General features: G+C 39.9%; 1 protein-coding gene across 3 annotated transcripts in view; it reads right to left on the bottom strand.

Moving 5' to 3' along the window:
- LOC139822574 (uncharacterized) overlaps nt 1–22303 on the bottom strand; it is a 151986-nt gene that overhangs the window by 90900 nt on the left and 38783 nt on the right. The window contains exon 1 of one of the 3 annotated variants that reach the window (XM_071794417.1): nt 17008–18117. The exons of 1 other annotated variant lie outside the window; for it this stretch is intronic. The gene's annotated coding sequence lies outside the window, so the exon portion shown is untranslated. Of the gene's footprint in view, nt 1–7040; nt 8408–17007; nt 18118–22303 lie in introns of those variants that run through there. One more of the 3 variants, XM_071794415.1, reaches the window with a different exon arrangement.

Raw genomic sequence — 22303 nt, 5'->3', positions numbered from 1 at the left:
AACTTATGTAAAGAACTTGTCGTGAAGCAAGATAAAAAGAAATCAATGTACTCATTACAATTACAAAAAAACAATTTACAAATCGTATAAATTACGTATAAAAAGGCAATTTACATGCGAAACGCGTGTTTATAATAATAGCTAGCGATACCGCGAGCAAAGACCGAAACTGCGACGGAATAGCTATTTCGACGGATGAACGAGCATGTGTGCTTATAAGGATGTTACGGCCTGCTATTCGCAGCGGAACAAGCCGTTTCTGCAGTCATGCGCATACCGCACGGTAATTCGTGAAAGTAAATCCGTACCCACTCGTGTTTCGTCCGGGAGAAAAATGACTCCTTTATGAAGACCGCTTCCTGTATTTATCCTTATTTGCTGCGCGATTCAATTTGCTCGCGCTGTGATTTCCGGCGATCTATCAGAGTGTGTTAGAGATGTTCGGAGACTGCAGATCGAGATAACATACACCGAGCAAACGACAAAAGTATCTTTCATACGTTTCACGCTTTTCTAATACGCAGACACGTTTATACTTCGTCACTATACGTTCAGCAATATTATATTTTCTCTTTATCGTTTACGATTGCAATATATGTTTTATACCTTGGACTTTTAATTTGAAAATTATCTTCGTCACGAGTTCTCCAGTTTACGAATACGGCTATCGAAATAATTCTTACAAGAAACGTTTAAAACAAATTTAAAAATTTAAGTATCATAAACAAACCGATTTTCTAACGTGATAATTTATCGAATATATATGTATAGAGAGATTAATCGAATAGTTATATATCTATGCTTATCATCTTCACGCTGAAGTGAGTAATAATCATGCAATTACTATATCGAATAAACAATTTTATCACGGATTCCGTTTTTATGATTTGATGTTCATTAACTCGAGTGGAAAAAAAGAAAAACGTTACGTTATATAAAAAAATACGTAATAATAAAATATAATTATCTTAATTTTTCAAACCGGTTATTCTGAAAATTCAATTTTTTCTACTTTTTATGTAATTGTATAAAACTGTCTATTGCGCTTATACGCGAAATTCTTAGCAGATGTAACATTTAAAGGGTTAATTGCGATCGCGAGGGAAAGGTTATAATAATATGTGCTTTAGTTATTTTCTCTTCCTGCTCTATCGGACATGGTGGGCGTAGACTCTCGGCTATCAGAACTCAGAAGTTCACGTAAATACCTATATTAGACGCCGATAGGTAATAACGTGCAATATAACGATATCTCCCGACTATTATATAGCGAACGTAAGAAATTGGTACAGTCGGCCCAGGAAATTTCTATCGGTTGCACAAAAGCCTGGCATCTCGTTCGTTTAAAAAGACATTATTCCGTCGACAAACGACGCCAACGTCATGCGTCACCACAATGCATATCCTATTATCGTTCCTCTACCTGTTCCGTTCGACGTTTTTGTTACGACAGTTTCTGTATCGCGAGCAGTGCATATTATACTTATCTTTACGAGCTTTTAAGTCAGGTAAGGGCGCGTGAAAATACGAAGCAGGTATGCCGATTTTTCCGACACAAACAATAAGAAAGAATGTTTTGTCTTGACAAATAGTCTCACTTTCTTTTCTTCGCGCTCGAGTCCTTTCTGAGATGTTAAATTACGTGTGCGTTTCGCATATATTGTTTTAGTATAGATCGAGATTGAATGCTTATAACATTCATATTAAAATTTCATACGATTTTATTAAGCGGGCAGTCGCATCAATGCATCCAGATACTTCAATACCACATCTGTAACGATACGGAAATCAAAGTCTTCCGGTCAAACGTCCTCGCTCAATACCGAGCGAGACGGAAAAATAAACGGGAGCGAAAATCAATGCGGACGAGCGCCATATAACCGCGAGCGCTTTTCCTAGGAAGCCAACAGTAACGCGATAAATATCCAACGCAGTAAAACCGGGCGTTAATGCACGGTCGGCCGATTTGTTTAATCCGGTCGATATTTCGCGCGAGGTCCTGTAAGCCGTGATCCCGATGCGATTTGGCAATCCCGTCACCGGAAATGGGCTCGTAAAAGTGTGTAACGCGATAAACCGACCGTGACAGGTTCGCCGCTACAGACACTAACTGTGCCACTGCTTGGTATTTCAGAAGTATCGGTACCCTCATTTAGACACTTGCGCATTGAGTTTTTATCTAAAGACTCTCGCGGACAATCTACAAAAAAACAATCTCCGTTAAAACAAAACATTAATATCGATTATGCATTTCTGTTTCTTTTTCGAGAAATCCTATTTCCTACAACGCTCTCTTTTTTTTAATACGCCATGGAATGCGATACGTATGAATCCCGGTACAGGAGGAAACGCAAATCACTGTCCCACCTAATAACGAGCTTTCCATGCGGGCTGTCATTAGAGACAACGGTAATTTGTTATACAATGTGGTCGACAGCGCGACGCGCGTGACAATGCTTTTATTACTTTTCGTCGACGGCACGTCAGCCATTTGTCTGACGCTTTTTCGTTTACCGTTATTATTACGGTTTACGTCATTGCGCGCCCTATACTGGATATTAAATTAGCGTCCCACTCTGGCAAGATAAATGTAATGACAGGATTTCATGCGCGTTAAAATGATCTTGACCGAAATTCACAGAATTTCTCCTAGATTTCGATTAACGTTTTCTAACTTTGCTACGCGGCTATTCAATACCGAGTTGAACGCGGAATCGTATATAGCGTTGTATGCGCGGCGAGAATACAGAATGACAATATAGATTCCACGCATTTTTTGAGCGGACTTATCGCGCTTGAAGTAATAACGTTGCCTTTTATCGTTCGCGTCGACAGTGGCTGCTCGTTTGCGGACACGTGGAAAAATCGTTAAAAGGTCGTTAAGCACGAATTACGGTTTTGTCCGAGCTGGTCGCGGCCACTGAAAATCGCGTTTTGCCTCGACGCGATGGAATAGGACCTTTTAGCTCCAGAGTAGTAAACCCGATCAGTATAGCGATGCAAAAAAGATAAAAGAATATAATTCGTACATGAAGTTTACTTCTTTTTTCGTGTTTTAAAGCCAGTGAAATTTAACGTACTTGAGCAATAAGCGCTGTAAAAAAGTACTGTAGAAATTTCTAGCCATTACTAAACACGGTACACCAGCATATTATTTCGATGAAATATGGCATGATTAAATGCCAAAGTCGAACAATGTCTGGAGATCTCCTTAAGTGGCATAATGTTATCAATTGATACTTATCATAATAATCAACCTTCTTATAACGTATGATTACATGCAATCTATTACATTTACGTATGTTAAGAATTTTCAACAAACTCGTGCACGGATCTCGCGTTTCCCGGACTGTAATAATAAACGTATATACGCCACTCGAGGGAACGACGCTGAAATAAATGTGTGTTGCCCGTTGCAAGCAACATGCACGGCCATTTTTAAAAGTGCCTGAAATGCAGATTTCGATGCACGACAAACCGCGGTGCATGCTGCGCATGCATGTCTCGCCCACTGTGCTTTATTTTCGAATCGAAAGACGTGAACGTCGGCGTGCGCGCACACGCACGCACGCACGCACGCATCCACGCATGCACGCACGTTAGCGTGTCACTTGCAATCTCGACCGCTCGCGGAAATACGTACCGACCCCGAGTTAATCTGCCGAGAGAGCGTGGGCGATACTCGCGGAAAAGTGTCGATTTGTGATTTGCAGCATTATCCTGCTAAACCGGCTTCACAGTCTACCTCGAATGTTCAACAAATTTATATACTTATGCGCACAGAATTGTAACACACGAATTGTTAAACTCGACTGAAATACGAAGAGAAAATAGAAAGAGGAAATTACATTAATATATTCTATCGACATTCGTTGTGAATTTGCAATCGGCTGCAGAGTATGTAACTCTGGTTTATATATGCACTTTTATATTCGCAATTGGAATGATTAACATTAGAGATCAATAAAATCAACGTGGCACATGTAAATTATTTCTCATCAGTTATAATCCTTTTGCCTATATTTTAAAAATCGATATTATCTTACATCATAACTGCTTTCTTCGAGTTTTGAAAAGGTGCAGAATATCGCAAGAAAATGCTGAAAGCTTTCTATTACGGTACGCGGTACTTAAATCCCTCAAAAGTGCCGCCACGTTTCTAATGCACCCCTTTTCTCCCCTATAAATAACTCAGGGCCGACGAAATGCGTTTTCGGTTAGCTTTTACGTCATCATAAACCGAACGGGAAGTAGCTCTGAGGAAACTCCGTAGCTACCAAAGTCCCGCCGGCGCTTTCAGACTTGACATAAGAAAAACGCATAAGCCGCGAAGGAGACATGACGATTTGTCCTCCGCTTGGAGAAAGCTCGGTGGTAGCAACCTGAATATTACAGATGGCTACTTTATTTTCGCATCAGAAGACAGTGGGGGCTTTTACAAGCGCGTCAACGCAAGTACCGATATTACAAGCGCTTTTACGAAGCAAGGAAAAAAAAGGGAAAGAATACGCCGACGCTGCCGCAAAAGGAAATTCTGTCAACGTCGACGTCTTATTCTTACGCTCGTTTAAATCATCGAAATTCATTCCATCTCGCTCCCGAGTTCATTCTCCGTGGAGAAGCACGAAAACTTTTTTGTATTTTGATGAGAGAAATGTAGATAAATATTAACTATACTATATAAAGCGAAGCACGGTATGCATAAAAAGGTTCTCTTTCAAAAAAAGGTGTTATAAAAACCGAAAGGGTGAAAAGCAGTCTAAAAAACACTTCTGCCTGTTTGGCTAGCATAGATATCGTACGTTCCCACGTTCAACGCGTTACCATAAAAAAAAAGAAAGGTAAACCAGGCAACAGAGGCAATTTTCGCGTTCGACTTCCGCCGGTCTAGTTCCGTTTGTTAACTTACACCGCTCGATTACGGACGATAGCCGCGATTCCACGCGGAATTTTTTGCGCCGACAAACGTTCACATCTGTTGATCAATGTACCGGATAATCAAGCATGTATAGCGTAATAGCCGCTATATATAGATATGTATATTCTGATAAAGTTTCTTAATCTAATAATGTTTTATACTTACAAATTTAAATAACAATAATTCTGAATAACTTTTTGAGGAAAACTTTGTAGTTCGCTAATGACACATCTGCAATCTCAAAAGTCATTATATGCAATCACTATTGCAATTGACACGGTGTGACTCACGACATGATCTCTGGAGAAACATTTAATTGTAGCTCGACGGAAAAAAAAATCACGCGAATAATGAATGGTATAAGGAAATCACGCGAGTTATAAATTACTTTGTGATTCATTTCGATGGAAACTTTAACACATTGCAATAAATATGACAAACGCGAGACATTTGATTAAAAAAAAAAAAAAAGATATAATACGAAGCTCGTTATATCGATGTATTTAAGGATATTCGCAGTCGCCTTGGAGCAAGTTAAAAGGAAAAATCACAGAGTGGTCTTTTGAAATAAAAGAAAAAAGAGAGGGAGAGAGAGAAAAAAGAAGATCGCGCATCACTGACGCGGCTCGTCGAACGAGCAGCACGCGTTACAAGCGTCTGCTTTTTAAAGCTCCTCCCTCGTTGTAGCGTCATTATATGCTCCGATAAGTCCGGTAATGCCCTTTAATAAGTAGCTCGGCCAGCGAGATGCTGGAAAAGAGCAATTTGTATTTGACGGCTCGACATCGTGTAAACTACGTCTATTAACAAAGTCAAAATTTTTATTCTCCCTCTATAAATTTGCAAAGAATAATCAGCTTAAATGTAACGAACGAGTATAGTACGAGAACGCTCGGTCACAAGTTGCGTTTGCGTGGAATAAGTACGATCGATTGAGCTAATAGCAGTGAAATATTTTATAATAATAATATTAATATTTGTACTGTATGGCAATAATTATGAAGTACATTCAGTGGTTTGAAAGTTGTAAAAGTAGTTAATTAAATTATAGAAAAATATCAAATCAGATATTTAAATATCCAAATCGCATCGCTGTATAAAGAATCTCTCGGATTCTTATCGATTACATATTTTTAATCCCTTTAATTAAATCTCTGCGAAATATTTTATGAATCTATCATTGATACAAAAGTACAATATATAATTTACTGTACACGTCCATTTATTAATCCACTATATTTCGATATCAATATGAATAACATCAAAATTGTTGTATTGATATATTACGTTGTAACATAATATGAGCTTTGAATTATCGCGTCATCTCGCACTCCCTGGATTAAATCCAATCAAATTTACATAACTAATTACCTGACCGAGAAAATTTCATTAAAACTTATCTAAACGAATATATGCGAGTTTCTACGCATCATCTAAAATTAGTTGACGCAAAGTTGGTATTTCACGTCGGATTTATTAGCGTGACACGTACAATATAAACTACACGCAACTCAAAAATATAAAAAAATTTTTATTGATAAGCTAGAGTGAGTTAAAGTTTACGATATATTCATTTTAAAAGAGATTTCTAGATTTACATAAATTGGAGCAAAAGTTGCATATTTCAAACAGAGAAGATATATGTAGCAGAAAATATGCACAGTAAAAATATACTTCACGGAGTGAATCGGTGTTGATCTCTGCTGAAAATTTGATCAAAGGCCAAATGTAGCTTATAAGTTTTTAACATTACGTATATCAACAACTGAATTTCAAATTCAATTTATCGGAGTTCTGGCGTATACTAAAATATGTATGGATTGATATATTTCTTTCGATTCGCCCTAAAAGCTTTAATAAATTCTTGGGCGCAAATGGAAATTTCGCTAAGAAAGAAATCGACTACAAATTTCCTTTTTACTTTTCCCTAAAGACAAGCCTGTACCGGAAATACGGAGAGAACACTGCAAGTGATGAAAGAGGGATGATTTTTACGGGTGGGCTCGGTCGGCGTCGTTCATTGCCAGCTGTTAAAGGCTCTTCGGTTTACTAACGACACTAACGGGTGTCGGGGCACAACGAAAGAGTCGTTGTCGGCATACAAAAGTCAAACTCGCAATACCTTGTGCAGGTCGATAAATAATCCTGCGGGGGCACCGGCGCCGCCACCGTTGAGTCCCGATGCCGCCTGCACGTACATACACGCTGGTGTGCGGTACGTGTCGTGTATGTGTGTATACGTGTGTACGTGTGTGTGCGCGTGTATCCTTTGTCCCACGGCGGTGTGGTAATCCGACGTGTCCCTCCTGTGCCGGCGTACCGGAGTAGGAGCGACGAAGAGGCACGTAGTGAAAGAGAAGGGGAGTCGTACGAAGGCGGCAAAAGCCGAGCGCACTTTATTATTTACGTATCCACATTGGCCGGCGAGGGAAGGAACAGGCACATTCGCTCACTTCATTCGCGCGTAAGAGAAAAAAAAAAGAAATACGGACGGATACGACGACACTCCTCCGGCACGTATACACACTCTCACCAATTACACCGCTACGTGCGGTCACGCACGTACACACATATATACGTAATACACATGTGAACACTCTCGCCGCTCGGCTGCGTCGGCCGAGGATGCCCGAACGGTCGCCGAAGGACTTGGCAGAGAACACGGACAGAGAAGCACGCGGCGACGCACACACGCGCGCAATCCACGCTCCGACGTTAACCGTTACCGCGAACGAACGCGAGGGATCGGCGTAGGGCTGTGTCTCCTCGCTTATCACTTTATCGTTTCGCGTCGCGTCGCGTCGCGAGTGTTTTCGGCGTCGCGTCACTCCAACTGTGTCTCGCGCGCCGCGTCGTAACGACTCGAGCGTTTGGCGTTCACTGAGCCAGTGCCTGCCCCTTCCATCGCGCCCGATGCTGCCATCGCCGTTACCACCACCACCATCGCTACACTACTACCAGTCTTCGGTGTGTTCGTGATGCTGCCAACGGAGCGCACAACGGAGCGCGTGGTTGGCATGATAGTCGCATTTGTCAAAATGATTCTTTCCTCAAGGGGAATATCGTTACAATTGCGATTCATGTAGTATTGAACTCAGCATCGCAACATGGAAGAATATATTTCCCACGTACACGTAAAATATCATATCGAAATAAAAATGACGATTGTAAATCATGTAATTGTCGCGTGCGATAAATGTATCGCATATGATATACAATATACATACGCATATGTAAGTATACTGGGAAAAGAAATTCAAATAAAGAAACCATAAATTTTCCTCAAGAAGAATAATATCGTTGCAATTGCGATTCGTGTAGTATTGCATTCAGTGCACGATTGTAACGTGAAAGAATATATTTCCCAAGTACATATAAAATATATCGAAATAAAAATGACGATTGTAAATCATGTAATTGTTGCGTGCGGTAAGTACATATGATGTACCTATGTATATATACTGGAAAAATAAATTCAAATAAAGAAACTATAAACGAGCATTGAAATTAATTGAATCCTACAACATCAACACCTTAAAAAATTCTTAATGAAAAAAACCATGACGCAGTTACGAATAAATTAAGTTAATTTCGATCTATAGCGCAGTTAATTCATTCTTATTATTACAACAAAAATATAAGAAAACGTATGGAAAAAATAAAATTTTATTTTTTTATTATATCGCTCGTTTATTATTCTCATTTATTTTGTTAATTTTTGTGACTACTAGGTATTTATAGTTTTTGTCATTTAATGAATAAAGTATTAACGTGTACGATAATAATAAAGACGAATTTTTGTGATTTTTTTTTCTGAAAGTCTGAACGTGAAGAGATCGCGTTTACGTCTTCGAGACGTTACCGGACACGCACGGTCGTTACACACGCTCGTTACACGCGTGTCCATTTCGTATGTTATACGACGCGGCCGGACGATAAAGCATGCGTTTACGGCGCCGTAGTCTATCCATTAGTCTTCGCCGAAAACTGTGAAACTCGCGATGACTCCGTGCCAGGAATTCGGGCGATGAATTTCGCACGAGTCCGGCCAGAAATAGCCCTCGGGGAAGAACGAAAGGAAAACGGAGAGAGGTTCAAAAGGAATCGTTCTACCAGCGCCTATTCATCGGTGCGACTAATTGCGCGATCTTTTGAGACGCCAAGCTGTGGCGGCGCGCACGCTCGCAAATGACTCGCGACCAAAAGACACACAGTCCCCTTATGGACTTGCTACTAGGTTCGTCAACATTTTTGAAATTCAAATTGCGCGCAGCCTCGGGAGATAATAGCTCGCATTCGCGCCGCTCATTTACCGCTAAACGCGTCTCTACCTACTCTCAACTTTTATAAAGTCGGAGATTCGAAGAAGCTACAGCAATTCTCTGTAAAATAATACCTGGAGCATTAACGGTAAGGTAAGGTATCTCTAAATGCGACCATTGACTTTCAATATAATCGACTAATATGAAATACTGAATGTTGAAAAGATAAGAGTCAGACAAGAATCAATAATCGTATCGCCGAACACATAGTTCGTTTAACGTTAAAAACTTATTTGGTCTATTCATAGATTGAAAATATGATAATATTAGCGAGAAAATTATTGACAAATATAAAAAAAGCATATCACATATTATAATCACAGACAGATAGAGACATTGGCTATATATATGTACAATACGTATTCTTAAGAAAAAGAAAAAGTCAGTTTTTTTTCTCATTTTACTCATGTCAGATGTACAATTACTGTCTATTGTGAAGAACAAGAAATTCAGTATTTCATCTCTATTTCTCTTTTCGACCCTTTTCGAATGAAATTTCCAAATATATCCTTGTATACCTGTATAGAAAATATATAACATACCGAGTCTATCTCTTCATGACTAATTAATATATTACAGTCTAATTACACGATCGACAATCGTATCTAAAAGTGAACATACGCTGTCGTTATAAACTATGAAATTTAGAATAAATCTGGAATTAAATATTCGAACTATTTGTGCTTGGATTATACGATCGATTATCTACCGGATATGATTAACATTTTTATCTTAATAGCCCAATACATATTGAAAATACGACTGAACAGTGGTAAAGCCCCATGCCTTTCGATCCTTTTTAAAACCAGGTATATCCGATACCTGAACCTAAATAGAGGTCGAGTCTGCGAAACAAAGGGGAGCTGTCAGGAACGCTAATAGCTTGTAATCCGAGAATAAAGCCGTATACAAAAGTCAACTTTTACCAATCCCTAGTGAGAATGTGTAGAATTTTTTCAATTTATTTCTCTCTTTAATTAACTACCTTTAAATTTATGTTTTAATTATAAAATAAATTATAAAATAAAATGTGATATAAAAATAGAAGGAACATTATCATTAAAACACGATAGCTAAATAATCATAAAGTTTTCATGCAGTTAAAGGATCATTCCAGATTCTATTAGTATTAATTGATGGAAAATTGATGGAAAATAGAGACTCGCGCGCGGGGTCGCTTTAATAACATCCGAGGATATCAAATTACGCGAACCCGTTTTAAGGCTCTCCTCGCTTTTACGGCCTCCACCTCGCACAATTCTGCGGCCTACAACGCGCGTTTAAATGCGAAAGGCGTATTTGACCATTAAGCGCCGCGAGTAAAGTGCGGAAAAATATGCGCGAGCGGGGCGCAACGGTGAAGAAATTGCATGCGAAAACCTCCGACCGTCCGCGCGCGTAAACGAGCGGAAAAGTTTTATGCTCTTTCTCCTCCTCTTCGCCGCGCACGTGTACGAGAAGGGAAATGCATATTCGCGGAAACACACCGCTCGGGGAAACGTGAAAGTTCGTAGTTGGCGCACGTATCCGAAGGCTTGAAAAATATGTGGACTCTCGCGGGCCCTGCCAGCAAAAGCAAGCTTCTCGACGGCGACGTTCGCGGAAAATGAGCACGCTCATCGTGGGCGACGGTTACTTCTCTAACAGTGTTTCACTTCTCGCCACGTTGCACTTTTAACGAGGCATTTATCACTATTCACTGGAAATTCCGCTACGTTTCGTCTTACGTGTATCGTGAATTTTTATTTAACACGTCATATTATCGTACCCATGGCAAACATCTTTATTTTTTATATACTACTGTCGTCAATGTCAAAAATAATATCGCAATGTATGTAATATTTCAAATAAAAATAAGATGCTATTCTCTACAGATTTGTTAAAAGATTTTTAATGGTTGCACTATAGATTAATATCATAATTGTAAAATGTAATCTAAATGTAAAGATATAATATCTGCATATATACTTAGAATGCTGTGGTTGTACACTTACTATTATTACAGACACATGCATTTCTTTGCAATTAAACATTCAGGCTTAATTAGACATTGTTACGTATATCTATGTTTCTCAACATTTGCCACGATTTCTTGCAATTCCGCGCGAAACGTGTCGGTGCCTTTGTAACAATTCGCATATATACGCTCCTTAAATCTCAGAGAACGTTCTCACGCCGATAACCCGGCAAAGAGTTTATCTTTGCACTTAGTAGTGCGCGCGCTGCATCCTTATAGTATCGTTAACACATTAAAAGGCTGCAGGTTACCATAATGCATCTGTATGGAACGTCTCGTCCCAATGAATCGGCCTCAGGCCAGAGTGAGGAGGAGCACAAAAGAGAGATTTCGCATTGACACGAATTCACTGCCGACCCTCGACAATTACGCATTAGACCTATATAGAACACCTGGTGGATCGATGCCGAGGGCGAGAGAGACCCTTCTTCGTTACGTTTCGCCCTCGGTATTCATCGAATAAATTCGGAGCGCGCCAATGACTCCACGACAAAATCTCCGAAATCTCGCACGGCAATTAAATCGACTTCCATCGAAATTTATTTCAGCATATAGGATATTGTCTCGCGTAGCATACGTTTATTCGTAAATTAACTTTCCCACTGTATCTCTCGGAAACGAAAAAGAAAAATTGAGATCGCTCAACTTTAGAGATAAACTTTTAGTCTCCATTAATGAAAATAAAAAACGTTTTACGCAAAAGACATATTTCATTTCTATCGACATTTCTCAATGCTGAATAATTGATCGATATACAACAATATTTTGTGGCATGTTTTCGTAATATAATATATTGCCAACATTGACAGCTTGCAAACATAAAAGCGCCAAAAGGAAAATTTGTATTTCGCGTGACAAGGTACGTTGAGAATCCATTATTTTCCGAAACAGCGGAAGAGAGCGACGACAATAAATCAATATCTAGAAAGCATTACGGACCTATCTCGCATTCAACGACAATCCAGCTTATCGCTGTTCACATAGTTCACGACATAACGTATCGCGTATCGATAATAATATCTGCCAACCCCGGTAATATCTACTCTTGACTACGGACTGTTTGCTTGTAGTTATCGCGCTATATCAACTTAATAAAGAGGAATAACTCGCCGGCAACGGGCGATTGATTTGGTTCTGCTAGTATAAAAGAACACAATGTAAGACATACGAGACGTAAGAACACAAGCATCTTACGTCAGACGGTTTATAGGTCATTGAACGAAAAAAAAGAACCCCATTAAGCGTCAAAAAGGCACAACAATAAAACTTCGATCGAATCTTATAGCCTTTTTTCTACTCTTTCATGTATTATGTGAAAGAATATAGATATGTATAATTTCATTGTAAAAAACAATAAAGTAATAAAAATGTACTTCACTCATGTGAGTATCTTTAATCGCTTGCAATTTAGAAGCTATTCAGATCTCTTCATACATTTTTCTCAAGAAGCAATCGACTTCGATTGAAGAACCCGTAGACAAACGGAAGTGCGGTGAACCCGGAATACCATGTAGGTGGGTGCCGGAGGGGAGAGAAAAAGGGGACGAGTGTGGTGCCGCAGAAAGAAGACACGTGCGCGAATCGATCTACTAAAATGGCTCTCGCTATGCGAATCACCGGCCATCAACATTGCATGAATAATGAAGGACATCGCGAGTCTCTCTCTTTCTTTCTCTCTCTCTCTTTCTCTCTGTAATTCTCAAGTCCTTACTTACACGTATTACCACCCGTATGCAGATAAACTATCATAAAATCGTCGTTATGAGCAATACACGCGCGTGCGCGTGCGCACGCAAAAAGCCAAGCGTATAGATATCGATGTTAATTATCCCGTGTATTTTTCGTGTATAATTTACCATCCGCTTTTTGCACGTTTGATCGCGACTTCTTGGCCTACCGCAGGAGTATACAAGTATATATGTGTGCAAGTGTATTCAAATAGAGACACCGACGCCGGTGGTATGCAATGTCGGCGGTTTATTAGCAAAGCAAGCGTACGCCTAGATATTCTCCGTATCGTCATTTCTGCAAAGAGTGCGGTTGCGTTGAAATTGTTTGAGAATCCCACGCGCAACTGGATGTTGCCTCGTTATTATTATTTCCGATATCAATTTATAAAACATTGATTTTAGAAAATAAACGTTTAATAGCGCAACTTTTGCCACTCCGTATCCATAAATATTTCTCCCATGCACGTATCGCCGATAGAATTCTATCGCGTATTTCGTCGTAGAATACAAATCGTCCGTCGAAATGGACTTAGACGAACGTTGCGTGAAGGGAAAAACAGTCGAATAAAACCTCAACGGCACCGCGCGCGACTTCCATTTCCATATCAGCGATAGTTTCGTATTTCGATGGTTTCGAAAGCAAACCGACTCCGTTACGGCAGATCTCCCGGTGCACGATAACGAAAGATGCTCCTCGCTTCCTCTACGAAACGCGTTCTTCGATATTCCCATCTCTTTTATCTGCGAATGCTTTCGGTTAGAGTCACTTCCGTTTCCGAGCGTTGAAAGCGCCGTGAGACGCCCGCGCCGGCGGCGCGGGGACGAAACTTGGTCGCTTAACTATCGTCCGCGCGGAATAAGACAAACTTTCGCCGTGAATTCCATTTCCACGCCTGTCAGAACAAGAGAAACATTCCCTCGGCACCTTCCCCTTCCTCAGCCTCTTCCCACTTCTGAAGGACCGCGACAAGTCGAACAGCTGTAAGTATATCTTCACGACGAGGAGGCCGCAGCTCTCGTAAAGATAATCTCCAGCCGTGTACGCGATATTTTTGCGACAAAGGGTCACCTCAGGACCCGCTCGTAAATCGCCCCGTGACAACTCGAGAAGAAAGATCGAGTAGACCATCGGTCGAACCATTATGACACTCGGGCCGAGATTTCCTACCTGCGCACCGCTACGAACGTCAACAATAATATCAATGTGTCAATACTTGGAGGTATCGGTACAATGATATGTTTTGTTTGATATTTCTGTGGTTTCGTGTAGTCTACGAGTGTTCCAGATCTGTATCGATCATATATTATCATGTTACACGCGTATAAAATGCAAATTATCAATGCCGCTAATTACTGGAAATAATAAAGACTTTAATTCAGTTTCCCCTATTTCAGATATATATTTTTATCTTATTTTATCTCTTATTGAAATACTTTTTAAGATTTGTAACACTCTTTCACGTTTAACATTTTTAACTATTCCTTGATATTAATAGGTATTATTTTTAAACCCGGTAACGATACTGACATTTAGAAAAATCGATTAATTTCCTCTCGAGCAGCTTAGTCATCAATATTCCTTTTAATACTTGTGTCGATATCAAAGTCACGATGTAGCAAGCACACCTACCGAGGTAAGGATGTTCCGCAAGGATGACAGGCAAGCTTTCAATCGATCGATCGGCAAAAGGAATGCTTAACTATAGTGATCGCGGTCGCTCGGTTCCGAATGGAAGCGCGTGATTACGCGCGGCAATGATATCTCGCAGCTCAGCTGGAAAGTAGCAACGTCTGGTTACAACGTTTTATGTAATGAACCAGTCCCCGGGACGGTTTAATGCCACGCTTTTGCATCGGCCGCTCTGTTGACAAGGTTCGCGATTTTTGCAAATGTTATATGATCATCGATGATTGCTTCAGAGAAATCAATCTGCGTGTCGTTACATCGCTCGTAACAGGAGAAAAAACACAACTACTCGAGATGGTACACCGCGATAATAATAATCAGTTTCCTGCAACTTTTTCTTCACGTAAAATTTCACACAGCCATTAGGCCATTACGAAAATGCTCGGTATTCAATCTGAGCAAACTTAAATAATCGCTGACTAAACGCAGATTTGCATGAAGATATACTTACTCAGGATGTTTACAAAGGAGAAATTTATTACCTATTCGATTTGCATAGCGTAATATCGCGTATAGAAAAAAAAACTTATACATTATCATATATTATCGCATATGACGTAAATGTGCAAATTGAATATCCAAATTTATACAATACAAACGGCTTACGTAAAATGATAAATAACGCAGAAAAAAGCAGAAAAATATTTTTTTAAGTGAGAAATTATCACGTTTCTGCTAATTTAAATATGTCAGATTTTGTCAACTTCTAATAAGATAACACACTTCTAAGTACGCGAGTCATTTATTATATCGCTATAATAAAAAATTGATGACGGAACCAGTTCGACCACCTCGTCGATTCGTATATTCAACTGAGCTGCCGGCAGTAATTTATTTTCCAATTAAAATTAGTGTCATCTTTATTATTTACGTCCAATACGACGTATCTCAATTTTATGCGATAGTGTCTACGTATGCATAATATCCGAGAATTTCTGCATATGACATTACGAATAAATTATAGAGATATGTGTTCTATCCTTTCTCTCTCGCTCTTCCTGTGTAAATTACGATTTTCAGCGTATGTGCAACCTTTCAAAATAATCGATGCATTTACATTCGAAGTAAACAGATTTACGCGATGGATTTAAACTGGAAATAAATGTATATTCGAGATATACATATATTTGGAAAATATTCCACGGCACCGCCCGCGCGCGGTGAAACCAATTCTTTCAACAGCTCGGTGTCGTGTTAAAGCACAAAGGCCCAGCCGGGGAAGCTTTTCCGATGCAAGCCCGTCGCGTAATAACGTCGTATGTGTAATCCGGTCCGTGCAACGCGCCCGGTACATAATACACATAATGCATCGCTCGCTCGTCATAACTTGCGGCAGCATTATAAGTTATATAGGGGCCGCAGATGTGCCGGCCGCGATTGATCCTATTACTATCGTCCTAGGCATCTATCTGTCACGTCCACGATCGATACCGGCCAGGAATCTCCATTAAACACGGCCTAGAGCAGAACCGTGTACACATCCGGCGGGGCAAACTGTCGCTTCATTAAGTGGAAGAAACTCTGGCATGGAAAAGATCTACCGGGTATTACGGATGACACTTGATATCATTACTTAAAGTGTGAAGAAGATTATCTCGAAGTAGCATCCATTAACATCGTACGTTGAATTACGCTGAAATATCTGTCTCGCGAATAGTTCTGCAATATAATTCATAAAAATGCTTTTAACGCTGATTAGGATACCGTGAAAAAATTCCCTACAATTTGAATCGCAATTTTGAAATTACAAAATACTAATGCATTAATGCACACGTTAATTTTTTAGTTTTACCTTTGCTTAGATTATATTTAATGTACAGCTTAATAAAGAATTGCAAAAATAGAACTAACAATAAGTCTTCTTCTTAATGACACATTCGTTAAGAAAAAATTTACTGCAGGCTAAATAATCCGTAGATACGAGAAATGGCCTGCCAGTGTTCTATATAAGTGCAGATTTACAAGGACAATATTTGTTAGGTACACAAAAGCTTCGTCCTTTCAGGCAATCTTCCTAGAGTCGTTTTTCTTTTTCCCCTTGTGTCATTTTATGAACAGAAAATGTAGGAGAAAGCATAGATGAACGCAACACGTCACGTTAGTAAAGTTTTATTGAACTAAGGAAACGATAGAATCTCCTAGAAACTGTGTGTATATCACGTGATACGTCTCCGGGATTAACAAAGATTTTCGTCGTGTCGACGGAATCGCATTTCCCTGCGGGGGTGGGCCTTTGCGTCGACTGCACTTATCGAGCACCCGCCGCCACCTCGGCGCAATGCACGGGGTGCAGAATGGAGTAGAACAGAGCAAAGCAAAGCAAGGAACAATACCTATATAGTCGTCGGCGGGACGAGAGGAGGGCCGGTGGAGAGAGAGAGCCCCGATGAAGTTTATCCAGCGCGTATATCCCCGTTTACGTATCCTTTGTCCGTGAGGTAATCCAACGCGAGACGACGAGAGGGGTGGGAAGGATAGAGAGGAAGGGAGAGAGAGCGGTGATAGAGAGAAGATGACAGAGAGAGAGAATGAGAGTGAGAAAGACGTGGACAGGGAAGAGGAGCGAGGAGGAGAGCACGATGGAGCAGTGGAGAACCGGCGGTTTTCACATCGCGCGCATGCGTGTGCAGTCTCATGTGCGGTGGCTGTATGCGTGGCTCTCTCTCTCTCTCTTTCTCTCCCTAGCTCTCCCTCTCTCTCCCTCTTTCTCTCCGTGTGTGGATCCGCCGTGTGTCTGTGCGCGAAGAGGCGCCGCTGCTCCAGCAGCATCCGTATCTCGAGGAAGACGACAGCGGTGTCTCTCTCTCTGTCGATCGCGGTCGTCGTTGATTTCGGAGGTGCAGGCAAAAAACCCACATACACACAGGCGTACACGAATACGGGAATACGTGGTGATAACGAGCGTTAAGCATACGCGAAAGTATCGTCGTTGCGCAACACGGACATACTATACACGTACACCGCGAGGAGCATCACCGACACTCACACGACGGCTTTGATGCGCACGCACACACTCGCACGCACATACAGTGAGGAAGCACGGACAAGTGTACGGTACACATACACACGGACACAGATGCACACAGATGCACACTCGTGCGGAATAGGACTTCCCGGTAGGAGTGATTGGCTCCTCGAACGATTTTCACGGCACCGGGGATCGCGGGGCGACTCGAGTCACGGATAAGCCGTCGGCTACGCCGATCAGCGTTTCGTCGACGTTGAAACTAACACCGGTTCTTCTATTGCGAGTAGTCTCTCGTAAACCGCTTCGCCGTGGCATCGACGGTTCGAGCGCTTGGCGTTTACTGAGGCATCGCCGCTCCCCTCCACCGCCGACGGCCAATACGACCCGCAGTGGCGTAACGCACAGGGGACGAGTCATTCTTCCTCTAATGAGGAGATATTCGGAGATACGAGTCATTTGGAGTAACGAAAAGTACTGTTATATGTACGTCGAAACAAACGTCGAACAAATATTCGTTTACCAAATTGTTTATCAAAGACAAATAAAAAGTAAATGGCAACGTTACAAATGTTGAATCAATTGATCTTTCTCAAAGGAAATAATTAGGACACTGATAAATTTGATGCAGATATAAACCAAAGTAAAGAACTATTTATCGATGAAAATATTCTGAATAGATATTATTTAGAGTATAAGTTTCATACAAAGCGACAGTCGTAACGAACGAGCAGAAGTTGCTCTTTGTTGTGCCAGCAAGAAGACGCTTAAGAATTCCTCTATTCGAAATCCGATATTGGTTTTCGATATATTGAAATGTAGTTTAAAGTGAGAAAGAAATGTGCATTTTTTTTTAATTAATTACGTTACATTCTAAATCGTAAGATCGATCAAATCTACAGTGACGTAATGGACAAAAGAGATAAGCTACCTTTTCTCACGTTAATAAAAAAATATTTATAACTGTTTTTCCAGACTGAGAGAATATATACAATAGAATTTTACATAAATCTCTTAAAAAGCTCAATATATTAGAGTCTCAATGAATATTCTGTAAATTTTAAAACTAGCATTATCCGGTGACGTCGCACAGATCTTGCACAAAGGAATGTCTGAAACTATCGGTTTACGACATCGATGAAATTTGCATGCATTACAGGACGGCTCGAATGTCTGATTTATCAATCGTTTGAAGAAAAATCAATATATTAGGTTCTGAACGGACTGTACAACATAAAGCCGATTCAAACCGCCAGTGGCGGAGCAAAAGTAGGATGTGTCTAACAAAGATATATTTCGAGTTATTCCGTTCTGTTATCGATGAGCTCGATATATATTGCAGTATCCCAAATTACAGATACCATCAATTTAAAGAAAAATTCAATTTATCACGTGGCGAATAAATATATTATTTAAATCGGTACTTTTCAATTTTTTTGTAAATTTATTTAGCCGGTAAAGATTAAAATAATTAAAACGAGTACAAACGAGTACTTTATTATCAGTTTGCAATGCAGTTAAAAATAAACGGTAATGTTTATTTTGTTGACGTCAAACGTAATTAAAAAGCCTTTGGTCTTTTTAACGCGTGCTATCTATTTTTAACGTTTAAACTTGTCATTGTCGTTTTAAAATAATCAAAAATAAATACGGATATATCGAGTTGATATTTTAAGGATCTAGTCTCATTGATTTCTCTCTCTTATCTAAACGGACATTTAGATAAAACCAGGAACGAAATTATATTTTCCGAAAGTAGTTTACTTAACGGTGTTCTCCGCGGCGTAATAGGTACTCAAAAGGCGTTCTCCAAGTGCTTTCGACTATGATCGCCCGTCAAGATCGTTAAAACGACGCGGGGCTGACGCGAGAGAAGAACGATTTACCGCCAACAACAGACTTATGCAATCTCTCTTACGTTTAACGCGGCTTTATCTCCGGGGTTTATTTAGAACACGTTGGGAGCACCTGCCCGCGATTGGGACAACACCGACGTTTTGCAACGCCATGCTCTATAACGAAACGATAGCTTAACGATTCGACACCGCTGCCGGCATCGATAGTTTCCGTCTGCGTCAGATGCGAGCGGCCTTTTATAAGTTTATCCGGATCTACCTGCTTTCCTTTAAGCAAACTCTACGAAGAGCCTCTTTCATCCTCGTGTGTATCTCCGTATTACTTCTATTGTGTCTCCCCGATCGTCCCTTCCCGTATGTAATACCTCTGTCTCTTTTTTTCTCTCTTTTTCTCCCTCCCTCGTTCGCCCCTTCGCCATCCTTCTCTCTATTATCTCCTATCACCTTTTTCATTTTATTTTACCGCTCCCTATCTTTCTTTTGCGCTTTCTCTTCTGTCTCATATACATAAATTTTGGTAGAACAATTCAAAAGAGAACAGTTTAAAAAAGTGAGAATTCTAAATATCTCAAAGCCATTTTATCATATGTGCTACATCTGTATATTTTTACAGAAAACGCAAACAAACGCTTGTTCTTGTAGATAGTTTTAACATTTAGAATTGCTCAGATTCTTCAGATTTTCTTTCATCTGCGAGCTCTTTGATCAATTTGAGCATTGATTCCGACAAATTCCAAATTAATCAACGTATATTCACAGATGACAAGAATAATCACAATAATAATTTTGAGATATCCCTGCACGTAATCAATAAAATCAACATTGTATAACAGACCTAAATAAAAGATTAATATATTTAAACACATTTGAAATATTGACAAGACTTGCGAGCCCAACATGTCAAAGGTAATTCAGTCCTCTCTCGAAGAATTAATAACGAATTACTCCGTAAAATCCCTCTCAATTGCAGATTTAATTTAATCTCCCTCCGTTCCCTCGAAAGTCCAGGTGGGCGCGAGTGTTTTTGCGCCCTTCCTCGCGGCGCTCACGAGCACGCTTCGCGATCAATCTTGTTTCGAGGCGGTAGAGTGGCCTCTTTATCGTGTCGGCACGGGGGAAAAATGGGAATCACGAGAAACGCCATGCCATGCCATGCCACGCCACGCCACGCCATACCACGCCGAAGCAGCGCAGCGGAATAAGACGAGGGAGATGCGACGATGCGATACCGCGCCTCGATCCAACTGCCATTATTTGTTCCAACCGCGCCGAGCGGAGCCGCGCCGCGCCGACGAGGAGAGTCGATCATTCTCAATTAACGCTCCCCCTCGCGACCGCCGTTAAATTATACCCGTCTCGTACCTTCTGTCTGCCTTCCGCGTGGGCGTCGCGTGTTTATTAATCTCCGCGCGTTGCGCTGCGCGTTAATTGTCCATAAATGAGACAGAGAGACGCGTCCGTTGGCGCTCGATGAGCTCAATGGCTACTGCGATTCGGCATAAATCCATAATTGATGGGCTTATTTCCGCAACGAGGCGTATCCTTTATGTTCATAAATCAAGGCTATGTTTAGACGGCGTCGGAACGATTAAACCATACTTCGTACGTATAGCTTTTACGAATTTATTTCTAGACTTTTATATATCAAATGTAAATGTAATAGTTGTTAGATGATTAACATTACATCCTTGGTTTATACGGAAATGGATCTATAGAAATAAATGTTATTTATTTCTTAAAACATTCTAATATATTAATCTATTATCTTATGTATGTCTGTTATTTTATTTTATCGATATGTACTACTTCTATGCAATCAAAAGATTTACTTAATTCAATAAACAGCTCGATATATGCAATTCTCAAACAATTCAGTACATCGACTCTTTCTCTCTTAACTGCCTGTGAAGTTGGGATATCATTTTCCAGCAAATCAAAAATAAAAGGGAATTCTTGTCGCATCCAGTCGAGTTCTATAGTTCCTGATACTTTTTAGTAATAGTTCGGTGATTTTACCCCAAAAACAGTCGATCGAAAAAATGATCTGCTAACTTCGTAGCAGATTAAAAAGTTGAAGAAAGTTACGTGCAACGTGCGTAACTTTCTTTCATTTAAAAAAGGAACGTATAATTTTATGAAATAATGAGAAATTTTTTTTCTATACGGCTAATTCACTGCAAATCCAAGTGTGTTATTTTAACTAAAGCTCTTCTTACACATTTCTTGTCGTTTTGAATGATGCCATTTAATTCGGTATAGTTAAACGGCCTGACTGCCATTTAACACGGTTGAACATGTTAATACAGTTAAACGTGTTGATTTAACACGCAACAAAACATGCAAAACGAGCTTCAGCCAAATGTGTCACTTTTAAACGTTTATGGATTTAAAGTGTATGATGAAACGTCTTGCAATTACAATTAATTACAAAGTATTGAATACATATAATCATGTCTATATATTCTGTATACATAAAAAATGGTATAGTTACTATAGTTGTCTCTACGCTATTATATATTAAAAGGTAAAATTTAAACCAATACCTTGAGTTAAATAACATTTTGTTCTTTTTAATTGTGTGTCAAAATTTATTATTTTAACACAAAGAATGTTATTTTAACTCCATAGATTAGTCAAATTAATAATTAAATTAACATTGTTTTAGTTAAATTAACGACATATTGAGTCCGCGTTGCGAACAGTGGCAAGACTACTACCTTTTGTAAATCGTGGTAGAAAGGAACGCGAAAAAAGTGGCGAATGCGTGTTAGAATCCAAAGATTCAATTGGCCTGAAAACTACGCTGGT

Source organism: Temnothorax longispinosus, chromosome 11 (assembly GCF_030848805.1).
Source record: "Temnothorax longispinosus isolate EJ_2023e chromosome 11, Tlon_JGU_v1, whole genome shotgun sequence".
NCBI lineage: Eukaryota > Metazoa > Arthropoda > Insecta > Hymenoptera > Formicidae > Temnothorax > Temnothorax longispinosus.
The sequence above is the reverse complement of the archived record's forward strand: the minus strand, read 5'-3'. Positions and strand labels throughout refer to the sequence as shown.